The sequence below is a fragment of the Phyllobates terribilis genome, unplaced genomic scaffold (assembly GCF_046119375.1).
Source record: "Phyllobates terribilis strain yellow unplaced genomic scaffold, ASM4611937v1 Scaffold_7__3_contigs__length_470593459, whole genome shotgun sequence".
In the NCBI taxonomy this organism is placed as follows: Eukaryota; Metazoa; Chordata; class Amphibia; order Anura; family Dendrobatidae; genus Phyllobates; species Phyllobates terribilis.
In genome coordinates, this window is record NW_027362767.1 from 107,210,087 (window position 1) to 107,223,900 (window position 13,814).

A 13,814-nucleotide genomic window follows, 5' to 3' on the forward strand; every position below is an offset into this window, starting at 1 on the left:
CACTCAACGGGTGGCGTAGTCGTCCAACATCTACCGCTAAAACAGCGCCACTTAGTCTGACTCCCTGGGCACGGACCGGATCACCGCCACGAGACTACAACCCTCAACAGATCCGGCTCTGGGTAAGCTCCCGCGTGCGCAACGCAGCGCGACACAGGCCCAGGGGCGCGTCACATCTAGCTCTGAAAAAATATTTGGCCTTCTAGCAGTGTGTGGGACTTTCTCTATTAGTCCATCTATACTGACCTCCATCAGGTTGCAAATTGAAAATAATTTTTATCTGCATCTAGCTCTGAAAAAATATTTGGCCTTCTAGCAGTGTGTGGGACTTTCTCTATTAGTCCATCTATACTGACCTCCATCAGGTTGCAAATTGAATATAATTTTTATCTGCATCTAGCTCTGAAAAAATATTTGGCCTTCTAGCAGTGTCTGGGACTTTCTCTATTAGTCCATCTATACTGACCTCCATCAGGTTGCAAATTGAATATAATTTTTATCTGCATCTAGCTCTGAAAAAATATTTGGCCTTCTAGCAGTATGTGGGACTTTCTCTATTAGTCCATCTATACTGACCTCCATCAGGTTGCAAATTAAAAATAATTTTTATCTGCATCTACCTCTGAAAAAATATGTGGGCTTCTAGCAGTGTGTGGGACTCATTGTATTAGGCCATCTATACCAAGCTCCACCAGCTTTGAAATTAATAATAATTTTTAGCTGCATCTAGCCCTGAAAATAATTTTTCCCAATAGTGGTAGCAATAGAAATATGGGGCGCGCGCCTTGGTAACAAAAATATACGCTTCATAACACAAAACACCAGCCTAGCGCACTGCATTAATAAGATGGCATCATCGTCTCTCCCAGTGCTAGGCCTACTACGCAGGCTAGTATTCCTGTGCCTAAAACACAATGTATGGGTCCGCGCTAGCCACTATGCTGAGGGGTATAAAGCTGCTGCTAACGCTTTATAACAATTCAATTGGCAGATTTTCACAGAGCTCTTCCAAAACGCCCACCCATCGGGCAACAGTTGCCCACCCTCCCTATGGGATCTAGTGGCGAATAGTTGATGCCATTAATCAGAGCGTCAGTTGCCCCGTCAACGTGGCAAGCATACGGTAAGGCATGGGAAGAGTGGACACGACTAGTAGCAGGCAGACGGGTTGACCAATGTGAACAAGCCAGATCACAAGTCACCATAGAATTTCTCCACCAGCTAATGATGAGGGGCATATCAGGGGCGTCAGCGCAGCGGTGTCTGACCGGAGTAGCATTTCACTTCCAACTACTGAATTGGGGAGATGTGACAAAGATTCATCATCAGACAATCCATAAAAGGGTGGAAAAGGGGTCAGCCAAGTCAGGAATGTAGACGTCCCGTCCCGTGTCACTAAAACTGATTTCTCACATCTTATCCCTAACACCATTAACATGACACTCACAATTTGAAGCAACACTAATGTCTACTGCATTTGTGATCGCCTTCTTCGGGGCGCTATGTATAAGCGAATTAGTCCCTCAATCCAAAATTACCACCAGTGGACGCTTATTACACCAGGAAGTAGTCATAGCCAATAATGCAATACGTGTACGCATACACCAATCGAAAACGGTTCCAGCGGGCAGGGGTACTTGGGTACTTCTACAACCCACAAACGGTACACTGAGTCGGGTAACAATAGTAAAAACATATCTAACCATCAGATCACAAAGTAATTTCTTCGTATCACACATTGATGGAACGCCATTATCAAGATACCTGTTCCAAGCTATATTTAATAAATGCATAACATCGGCAGGGAACCACCCCAAAGATTACGGGACACACTCATTCCGCATAGGTGTGGCCACGGAAGCAGCAAGAGCAGGACTGTCAGAAACGGAAGTTCAGAGGATAGGGAGATGGCGATCCACGTGTTTGGCGAGATACATAAGACCGGACTTGTTATCCTAACGTGGTTTGTTTCTTTTACAGTTGACGCTAAGCCAACAGTGTGAGTGATAGGCCACTCGTATATATATTGGGCACAAAAAAGGGCGAAAGTCCGCCCAGGCGGGAGGAAATTAGAGTTTCATAACACATATTTCAACTGGAGAGGTATTAGAGGCCTGCTATGGCCACAGGTACTAATGGAGGTAATCAAGGTAGGGAGAGAGGCAAGAGGTCCGGTCATCTTAGTTATACAGGCCGGGGGAAACAACCTAGGTCATCACAACAGCGCATAACTAATGGCAATAATGAAACTAGACACTGAGCGCTTCAGAGAATTTTTCACAAAATTAGCTATAGTATGGTCAGAGATTGTGCCGATAGCGGTATGGCAAGGTGCGCGAGACATCACGGCCATCGAATGGACAAGGCGGGTAATAAATATTCGGATGGCAAAATTTAGAAGAGACAGAGGCGGTGTAGTGATACGACACCGACAACTGGAAGGAGATAAAGCAGGCCTCATACGGCCCGACGGTGTTCACTTAATAGATATTGGACTGGACATATTCCTGTCAGGACTCCAGGACGGAGTGGAACAAGCGTTAAGAGTGATGGGTGGGGGTCAGAGTCCTGCATACGAGTACGCTGGATCCTCCGTGGCCTGAAAATAGAAAGGACATGTTGGAGAGTTACACTTGTTGGCCAACTTGCCGGAGTGGGGACCCAGGGCATGCTGCAACAAGCTGAATTATTTTAGAAATAAAATGCCTTTCTAATGGAATGAGTATAAAGAGTTAATAAAGCTGTGAGCGATCCTCACCCATCCAGTTGTAAGAGTTACATTATTGGGTTGTCCATGAAAGGGGGGCGGTAGGGGGGCTGAGCATCTGGGTTTGGTTGGGGGTCCCCACAGTCTGCCTAGGCTAGATTAATTAAAAAATTCTTATTAGATACACAGGCGGTGCAGCTTGCTTCGCAGCTGGGCTACTACGCCCAAAGTATTGCCTAGGCTAGATGCAGTTAAAAATTCTATGCTGACTAGCAGACACTGAAGATTTGGAGCAGACCTCTGAGTAAACAGCTCTTCAGACTCAACCATCTGTGTTACCCCAAGCCATAGTGTATGTAGTTTCTTACAGTTAAAAGGGGGGGGGGTGCGACCCAACCCACCTGGAATTGACGATGCCAACGTCACGTAAGACACAGCAAGGGGACTCCCAAAATTGTGGCACAGACACCACTTAACCCTAGAACGCATACCTGTGGCCTTGCAGGCCCGCCCAGTTAATTGTTTTCTATTTTCTGCAAGATTGCTTTAGTTAGAATTTTGAAACTCTAGGTATTCTTCATGTATATAGTTGTTTGTCATTTGAGTTTGAGTTATTCCATGTTATTTGCACACGGGCCTAAAGGGCCCCAGGTATGTGAAAGTGTAGATTTTTATGGTCATGCGTTCTAGGGTTAAGTGGCATCAATTGCCCCACTGTTGCTTAAAACGGTTGGTGAGGTGATTTTACCAAATCCCCAAGCTTTTAGTCTCCCAAGGATGACACAGGGGTAGAAATGTCCTTGCGAATCCATGATTTGATCATCTTTATGAATGTGAGTCTGTCTACATTCTCAGTGGACAGCCGCGTGCGCTTATCTGTCAGCACACCACCAGCAGCGCTGAACACACGTTCAGAGAGAACGCTGGCTGCATGGCATGACAAGATCTCCAAGGCGTGAGTGGCGAGCTCCGGCGATTTTTCAAGATTGGAATAAGAAAATGAGCAAGGGTCCAGTGACACAGTCATGGCTTCGATGTTCACTTGGAGATTCTCCTGTACCATCCTCTCTAGGCATTGACTATGTGTCAGACTTCTTGTCTCCTGTGGCCTTGCAAAGGATGGTCTAAAAAAGTGGTGAAACGATTCCACAAAATTGCTGTTACCAGCAGATACTGTGTTACTGTTACTGTTTGAGTGATGAAGACTCGACAGTCCCACCGTTGGCAAGTTAGAACTGTGAGATTCACTACGTGCACCACTGGTGTTTTGTGGAAAAGCACATGTAAGATTCTGCAACAGATACTCCTGCATTCGTCAATACCTTTTTATGGCAGGAATTATTTCGGCAAATATACTTTTGTACCGGGGATCTAAGAGTGTGGCAACCCAGTAGTCGGGATTACTTCGAATTCTGACAATCCGGGGGTCATGTTGCAGGTAGTGCAGCAAGAAGGCACTCATGTGTCTTGCGCATCCAGAAGGACCAAGTCCTTGTTGTGTTGGTAGCGAGGTAAGAATCATGCTTCCTTCCTCTGCCCTCTCCCTCCAACCTCGCACAACAGAAATGTGATCAAGGTCTCCCTCATCTGATGAGTCTTCCATGCCCATTGCCAGTTCGTCCTCCACTTCTTCCTTGGCTCCTGCACCTTCCTCAACAGTTTGGCTGCTACCATGCGCCCTGGTTAATCCCTCTCCCCCACCCTCCCATGCCTGCCGCCTTGGTGCTGCCAACCGTCTGGACCTTGGAGATGTTATCCCTTCCGCATACGACTCCTCCTCTACTTCCTCCACCTCCTCTTGTCCCACCACCTGACTCCGAATTCTGTTTAACATGTGCTCCAGCATGTAAATCACCGTAATAGTCATGCTGATAATGGCATCGTCAGCACTAAACATCTTCGTCGCCATTTCAAGACTGTGCAGAAGGGTGCATAGGTCCCTGATCTGAGACCACTCCTCCAGCGTGATTTGCCCCACCTCTGGATCTCGTTGGCCCAGGCTATACGTCAGAACGTATTGCACCAGGGCTTGTCGGTGCTGCCACAGTCGCTGCAACATGTGCAGAGTTGAATTCCACCGTGTCGGCACATCGCATTTCAGCCGGTGAACTGGCAGGCCCAACGACTTCTGTAGAGATGTAAGTCGTTGAACTGCGGGATGCGAACGGCGGAAGTGAGCACACAGCGACCGTGCACTCTGCAGAAGGCCATCTAGTCCGGGATAGTGGGCTAAAAATTGCTGGACAACCAGGTTCAACACGTGAGCCATACAAGGCACGTGTGTGACATTGCCCCGGCGAAGTGCCGCACCCAGGTTTGCAGCATTGTCGCACATGGCCTTCCCTGGTTGCAGGTCCAGTGGAGACAACCTTTCATGAAACTGGGTCTCCAGAGCTGACCAAAACTCCTCAGCTGTGTGACTCACATTTCCCAGACTTTTCAAAGTAAACACTGATGCGTTGAGCCCTGCTGCCAGCATAGTAAGGAGGTGTGCAGGATTCCTTCTGCGCAGTTAGAAAGCAGGTGGCATTACCAGACAGGCTTTGGGTGCAGGTGGAGGACCGAGAGGAGGTTGAGGAGGCAGAAGCAGTGGAGGAAGTTCGAGATAAAGAGGATTAACACACAACTCGTGGGGACGGTAAGACTTGGACAGCAGCCCCTTGTCCTGCTGTCACCATAGTTACCCAGTGCCCAGTCAGCGACATGTAACGCCCCTGTCCATGCCTTCTCGTCCAAGTGTCTGTGGTGAAGTGAACCCTGTCACACACAGAGTTTCTCAAAGAAGCGGTGATGTTGTGTGCGACATGCTGGTGGAGCGCAGGCACACCTTTCTTTGAGAAGTAGTGCCGACTGGGCATCTGGTACTGGGGCACTGTGACGGACATAAGGTCTTGAAAATCCTCTGTGTCCTCCAGGTGGAAAGGCAGCATTTCTGTAGCCAACAGCTTGCAGATGGTGAAATTCAACCTCTTAGCTTTCTCATGGCTAGGAGGAAATGGTCTTTTACTTGTCCACATCTGAGGGACCGAGGGCTGGCTGTTGTACTTAGACGGTGTTGAGTAGGGTGTCCCCGGCAACTGCCGGTCTGTGAGGAAGATGCAGGCGGACATGTTAGGTTGCCTTGATCCAAAGGTGGTGCTCTCGATGTCGGAGAGCGCTCAACACTAGCAGGTGTTTCCACTTCCCAATGAACTGACGACCTGCCAATCACACTGGCTGTTGCGGGTAAAGAGGTGGCAGGTCTGCGTCCAAAAACATGTGTGACTGCTGTCCCCCCAGTCACAGAGGATGAAGAGGCTGCGGATGCACAAGATGGGGCAGACGGTGGTTGGCCCAGCCCGCTAGGCCGCATTGTAGCACAGTGAGCTTCCCACTGCAACTTATGCTTCATATCCATGTGACGGTACATGCATGAAGTACTCAAACTATGTATTTTTTGGCCTCTACTTAGCTTTTGCTGACAAATATTACAGATAACACGAGTTGGGTCATCCTTATCGATCTGAATAAATGCCCAGGCTATGCAAGGCTTAGAGCCCATGTGACCTGAAGAGCCACTACGACTTGTGGTCAGAGGCAGAGTTGTGGTTGAGGATGCAGTTGTTGACGTGCTTCCAGTACTCCGTCTCTGTTCAGGAAGGCGCAACCTAACCTCGTCGTCAATAGCATCTGTGATGCCCCGCTGCGCTTGGTATCACAGATCCTACAAGAGTGCATTGATGGAATCCTCCACAAGAGGCCCCCATAAACATTCACACATCTTCACCTTCCACCTCAGACCAGCAGAGGGAGCCCGTTAGGGATATAAATAGGGAAGGTGGAGCTAGGCAGTTCAGTTCCTCTGAAGAGTTCCTGCAGTAGAGAAGCCTAAGAGAGGTCAGTCTGCAGTGGAGCTCAGTCTAGTCTAGAGAACGCAGTTAATAGTTCAGCAGTGGAGCACGAGGCTCCTGCTTGCTAGATTCAGGGAGCCCAGATCGAGCTTAAGGTGTGCCGGTGCCGTAAGATCAGTGAAGCGCGGCAAGCTGCCGTTAGTGTGTATAGCCTAGTGAGGGCCCGAGTAGGCCGAAGGCGAGTGGCGAGTTAGTACATAAAGGGCAGAGGAGCTTAACCAGCTCACCCCGAAGCATTTACCGGACACAGGATCCGAGCTTACCGGTATCTCTATGACCCAGTAAGGCATAACCGGAATCCCTGGAGAATTACAAGTCCCAGGATCGCTAAGGTGCTGATATGTAACAGAGCCAGGAGACGCTTAGGCCCCGCATACTGGGAGCGTGAACTCCAAGAGAAGGCCCTACCACAAGGTCAGCCAGCGCAGGACAGAGACAAAGTTAGGCCTAGCTCCAGGCAGGTCAGAAACTTACTACGCAGAGGCAAGAAACAGGAGGCCCTACACCCGCTCATTGGGGAGGATCCTGATATGCACCCTTCACCCTACAGTGCTCCGGGATGTGCCTGAATTTCCACCAGTAAAAGGTACTGAAGTGACTACCGTGTCCGTTCCCGTTCTTGCTCTGACTAGTGTTGAGCCACCCCCGTAGTGTTCGGGTTCGGTTCGGTTCGTCGAACACCGGGATGTTCGAGAAACTGCTCGTCGAACTGTTCGTCGAACACCTTCGAACACCGTTAAAACCAATGGCAGGCAAACAAAAACACATAGAAACACATAGAAAACACCTTCAAAGGTGTCCAAAAGCTGACAAACTGCTCAGAAGACGCTTTCTTTAAAAAAGCCGGCCGGCTATTCAGCAGCGGCATACACCGGTACCCGACAATTTAGACATGAAGGAATAGAGCATCACACATAGATTAGATAGATAGAAACATGTCAGTCACATATATATGAAGTACAGTGACAGTGTTGCTTACTGTACTTGTCATTTAGTGTAAAGGATTTATTAAAAAATATAATAGTGTTTTCATGCACTGTCTCTTTAAAAAAGCCGGCCGGCAATTCAGCATCTGTACCCGACAATTTATAACAGACAGAATAGAGCTTCACACATAGATTAGATAGATAGAAACATGTCAGTCACATATATATGAAGTACAGTGATAGTGTTGGTTACTGTACTTGTCATTTAGTATTAAAATAAAGGATTTATTATTAAAAAAATTGGCGTGGGGTTCCCCTTAATTTTAGTCTCTAGCGGAGGTTAAGCAGACAGCTGGGGCAGATGTTTGAAGCCTGGGAAGGGGGTAATACCCACGGAGCTTCCCAGGCTACTAATATGAGCCCCCAGCTGAATACATAGCCTTTACTAGCTATTAAAATGGGGGACCCCCCCAAAAAAATGACGTGGGGTCCCCCCTAATTTAATAGCTAGCAAAGGCTAGGCAGACAGCTGGGGGCTGATATTAATAGCCCAGGAAGGGAGCCATGAATATTGCCCCCCTCCCAGGCTAGAAACACCAGCCGTCAGCCGCCCCAGAAATGGCGCATTCATAGGATGCGCCAATTCTGGCACTTAGCCTCGCTCTTCCACGCTGCCCTGTAGCGGTGGCAGGGGGTAATAGGGCTGGGGTTGATGTCAGCTTATAATGCCAGCTGACATCAAGCCCAGGTTAGTAATGGAGAGGCGTCTATAAGACACCCCCATTACTAACCCCATAGTCAAAGTTAAAAGAAAACACAAACACCCAGAATAAAGTCCTTTAATTGAAATAAAGACACAATCCTTTATTGTTCTAAATTAAACCATACTTACCATCATGCCCATTCCAGCTGAAGCCAACGATCTCCTGCAATAAAAGAAAAATAATAAAGCAACATCATCCTTACCTTTCCATGGTTCCCACGACAGCTTCAGCTCTGCTACATCGAGATGACAGGCTGGACCGCAGCAGAACGCTGCCATCCAGCCTGTCATCCCGCAGACACTGAGAAGCGCAGGCATGCTTGCGCTCCACATTGTCTCTCTGTGACGGCATAAAGATGAGACGAGTTCATGTCCAATGAAATCGGCGCACCTCATGCACGTCACTGACAGCGTTGGCTTCAGCTGGAATGGGCGTGATGGTAAGTATGGTTTAATTTAGAACAATAAAGAATTGTGTCTTTATTTCAATTAAAGGACTTTATTCTGGGTGTTTGTGTTTTTTTTAACTTTGACTATGGGGTTAGTAATGGGGGTGTCTTATAGACGCCTCTCCATTACTAACCTGGGCTTGATGTCAGCTGGCATTATAAGCTGACATCAACCCCAACCCTATTACCCCCTGCCACCGCACCAGGGCAGCGTGGAAGAGCGAGGCTAAGTGCCAGAATTGGCGCATCCTATGAATGCGCCATTTCTGGGGCGGCTGACGGCTGGTGTTTCTAGCCTGGGAGGGGGCCAATATTCATGGCTCCCTTCCTGGGCTATTAATATCAGCCCCCAGCTGTCTGCCTAGCCTTTGCTAGCTAATAAATTAGGGGGGACCCCACGTCATTTTTTTGGGGGGGTCCCCCATTTTAATAGCTAGTAAAGGCTATGTATTCAGCTGGGGGCTGAAATTAGTAGCCTGGGAAGCTCCGTGGGTATTACCCCCTTCCCAGGCTTCAAACATCTGCCCCAGCTGTCTGCTTAACCTCCACTAGAGCCTAAAATTAAGGGGAACCCCACGCCAATTTTTTTAATAATAAATCCTTTATTTTAATACTAAATGACAAGTACAGTAACCAACACTATCACTGTACTTCATATATATGTGACTGACATGTTTCTATCTATCTAATCTATGTGTGAAGCTCTATTCTGTCTGTTATAAATTGTCGGGTACAGATGCTGAATTGCCGGCCGGCTTTCTTAAAGAGACGGTGCATGAAAACACTATTATTTTTTTTAATAAATCCTTTACACTAAATGACAAGTACAGTAAGCAACACTGTCACAGTACTTCATATATATGTGACTGACATGTTTCTATCTATCTAATCTATGTGTGATACGCTATTCTTTCTGTTATATATTGTCGGGTACCGCTGCTGAATTGCCGGCCGGCTTTTTTAAAGAGACGGTGCATGAAAACACTATTATTTTTTTTGATAAATCCTTTACGCTAAATGACAAGTACAGTAAGCAACACTGTCACTGTACTTCATATATATGTGACTGACATGTTTATATCTATCTAATCTATGTGTGAAGCTCTATTCTTTCGGTTCTAAATTGTCGGGTACCGGTGTATGCGCTGATGAATTGCCGGCTTTTCATGTTTCACTGTTGGCACTGTTCCCATCGATTTGGGCAATCACTGTAATGCCACAACCACCATTGCTGTGGCATTACAGTGAGTGGCAGACAATCCCTGCATGATTGGTGCTCTAAATAGCGCCAGACATGCAGGACACGCTTTTGGTGCACGAACAGTTATCGAACATAACCTCGAACAGCCGAATTTTTTGCAAATCGTTCGGGTTCGTCGAACAACTCGAACACCACCCAAAACAGCTCGAATTTGAGATTGGCGAACAGTTCTAGTCGAACACCGCTCATCTCTAGCTCTGACCCAGCTGGGTCTCGCCTGTCCTGCATTCCCCCTGCATACGCTGCCCTGAGACCTAGCTCCACCTGTGGGGAGCTATACCATCGAGCTGCCTTATCACCGGCCTCAGTGGACTGCTGCAGCGCTGGTGCTTGTCACCAGATACCACAGGTGGCGTCATGAACTCTTATAAAATTAACAATTATCCACCCTTTTAAAGAGAGACCCCAGGGTAAGGGCCAGGGAGCCGACCACCGCGACATCCCCAAGGCCAGGCAAATGCCCGGGTACCGAGTCATCCCCATCCCCAGGGCTAGTCACATCCTCCTCCACCTCCTCTGCTGACCTCATCGACTGTCTGACTGTGGGTTGACAGTAAGTGGGATCTCCAAATGTCACGCTGTCTCTGTATACTGGAGGTAGGGGGCCTAAGCTGACCCTAAGCTGGGGCCCTGACTAATCCCTCAACCTGGAGGTACTGTTAAAGGTACAGAGGTCCAGGCCGCCAGCGTAACCCCTACCTCCTGAGGATCCCTGCACCTAAGTAATCTAGTCCTGAGAAGGACCCCGATCACAACAAAAGAGGACAAGTAATAATATGCCCACACACAGTACTTAGACGAACGAGACAGTACAAGGGAAAAACCAAAACCACCTTGCATACAAAAACTACACAACTACAACAGAGGGAACACCAACGGGAAAGGAGATAAATGATAAAGCGAGGAAGGGAAAAAAGACTCCAAATACACTTATCTCAGAAACTCCAAATACCACGATCCGCTCTGTAAGTCTGTATGAAATGCTTTCACCGACACTTCCCAAACAGACCAGCAGGCATTTGAAGGAGACTCACTACAGCAGCATTGATTGCAGCTGGGCGAGGCTGGACCTCGTCTAGCACAGAGAGAGAGAGAATTAACTCCCTCACTGCCGAAAACACAAAGCACCAAAAAGTCAGCTGCGAGAAGTCAGGCTGTGTAATCGTGACGATCTTCGTGGCGACACACCCGTGACAGTACCCCCCCTTCTACGAGGGGCCTCCGGACCCTCAGGGCCAGGTTTATCCGGGTGAGTCGTGTGGAAGGCCCGAACTAATCGGTCTGCGTTAATATCCGACGCAGGAACCCACATCCTCTCCTCAGGACCATACCCTTTCCAATGAACGAGGTACTGAAGGGACCGGCGATTAAAACGTGAATCGATGACCCTTGATACCTGGAACTCCAAGTTACCATTGACCACCACTGGAGGGGGAGGTAAAGGTGACGGTACCACCGGCGCCACATACCTCTTAAGCAACGATCTGTGGAACACGTTGTGAATTTTAAACGTAGGGGGGAGGTCAAGACGGAATGCCACCGGATTAATAATAGAACTGATTCTGTACGGCCCGATGAACCTGGGACCCAGTTTCCAGGAGGGAACCTTAAGTTTAATATTCCTGGTAGACAACCATACCCGATCGTTCACACTTAGGTCTGGACCAGACACTCTCCTCCTATCAGCCATATGTTTGTATCGGTTCCCCATAGTATTCAGATTCTTCAGCACCCCTCTCCATACTGAAGCGAGTGATGAGGAAAATCGTTCCTCCTCAGGAACCCCCGAAGAGCCCCCCCTACTGAAAGTACAAAACTGGGGGTGAAAACCATATGCCCCAAAAAACGGGGACTTACCAGTGGACTCGCTCCGCCTATTATTAAGAGCAAACTCTGCCAGAGGTAAGAAAGAAGCCCAGTCCTCCTGGTTCTCTGACACAAAACACCGGAGATATGTCTCCAAGCTCTGGTTCATACGTTCCGTCTGACCATTGGTCTGAGTGTGAAAAGCCGATGAGAATTACAAATGCATCCCCCGCCGTGCACAAAACGCCTTCCAGAACTTGGACACAAACTGAGACCCCCGATCAGACACCACATCGGAGGGTACCCCGTGAAGCCTCACAATCTCCCCAATGAACACCTGCGCAAGAGTTTTAGCATTAGGGAGAGCCGGAAGAGCGATAAAATGTGCCATCTTGCTGAACCTGTCCACTACAACGAGTATGACCGTTTTACCCGAAGACGGAGGGAGGTCCGTAATAAAGTCCATAGACAGATGAGTCCAAGGACGCTCCGGGATCTTCAAAGGTAAGAGGGCCCCAGACGGACGGGTATGTGAGGTCTTAGAGCGCGCACAAACCCCACAGGACGCGACAAAAGTTACCACCTCCTTATGTAAGTTAGGCCACCAAAACCGACGCGAGAGGAGATCCACAGTTGCTTTACTCCCCGGGTGTCCTGCCAAAACTGAGTTATGGTGTGCCTCGATCACCTTTTGTCGCAACTGATCTGGAACAAACAGTCTCCCCGGAGGTCCAACAGGGGCGTCCCCCTGAGCCTCCAATACCTCCTCCTCCAGCTCAGAGCATACTGCCGAAACCACCACCCCCTCCTGAAGGATAGGAATCGGGTCGTCCGTATTCCCGGCCCCAGGGAAACTGCGAGATAAGGCATCCGCCTTTACATTTTTTGACCCAGGACGATATGTAACGACAAAATTAAACCTGGTAAGAAACAATGACCACCTAGCTTGTCTGGGATTCAGACGTTTCGCGGACTCCAGATATAGCAGGTTCTTGTGATCGGTGATGACGGTGACCGGATGGACTGCCCCCTCCAAAAAATGGCGCCACTCCTCAAAAGCTAACTTAATGGCCAAGAGTTCCCTATTGCCGACATCGTAATTCCTCTCAGCGGGCGACAATTTTTTAGAGAAAAAGGCGCACGGATGCCACTTACCAGGGGACGAACCTTGTGACAATACTGCTCCCACCCCTACCTCGGAAGCGTCTACCTCTACAATGAATGGCTGTGACGCATCAGGTTGAATGAGTATGGGTGCCGAGGCAAAACATTTTTTCAAGCAGGAGAATGCTTGACAAGCCTTGTCAGACCACCTAGAAAAATCCGTCCCCTTTTTAGTCATGTCTGTGAGAGGCTTAACCATGGACGAGAAATTACGAATGAACTTCCGGTAATAATTAGCAAACCCCAGGAAACGTTGTAGTGCCTTAAGATTCTCTGGCCGATCCCACTCAAGAACTGCCCGCACTTTCCCAGGGTCCATACGAAAACCGGATGCTGAAACCAGGAAGCCTAAAAACTGGAGTTCCTGTACGGCGAACACACACTTTTCCCATTTGGCATACAGTTTATTATCCCGCAAGATCTGTAACACCTGCCTAACGTGCTCCTGATGAGACACCAGATCCGGCGAGTAAATTAAGATATCATCCAGATATATGACAACAAACTGTCCCACCAGGCGGCGAAAAATGTCATTAACAAAGTGTTGGAACACCGCCGGGGCATTAGTCAGACCGAATGGCATTACAAGGTTCTCATAATGCCCCTCCGGAGTGTTAAACGCCGTCTTCCACTCATCCCCCTCCTTCATCCTAATCAGATTGTACGCCCCCCTGAGAACCAACTTAGAGAACCATTTGGCGCCCACGATCTGATTAAAGAGATCGGGAATAAGTGGGAGTGGATACGGATCTCGGACCGTAATCCGATTAAGTTCACGGAAATCCAGGCAAGGGCGTAGGCCTCCATCTTTCTTCTTAACAAAGAAGAACCCCGCAGCCACCGGTGAA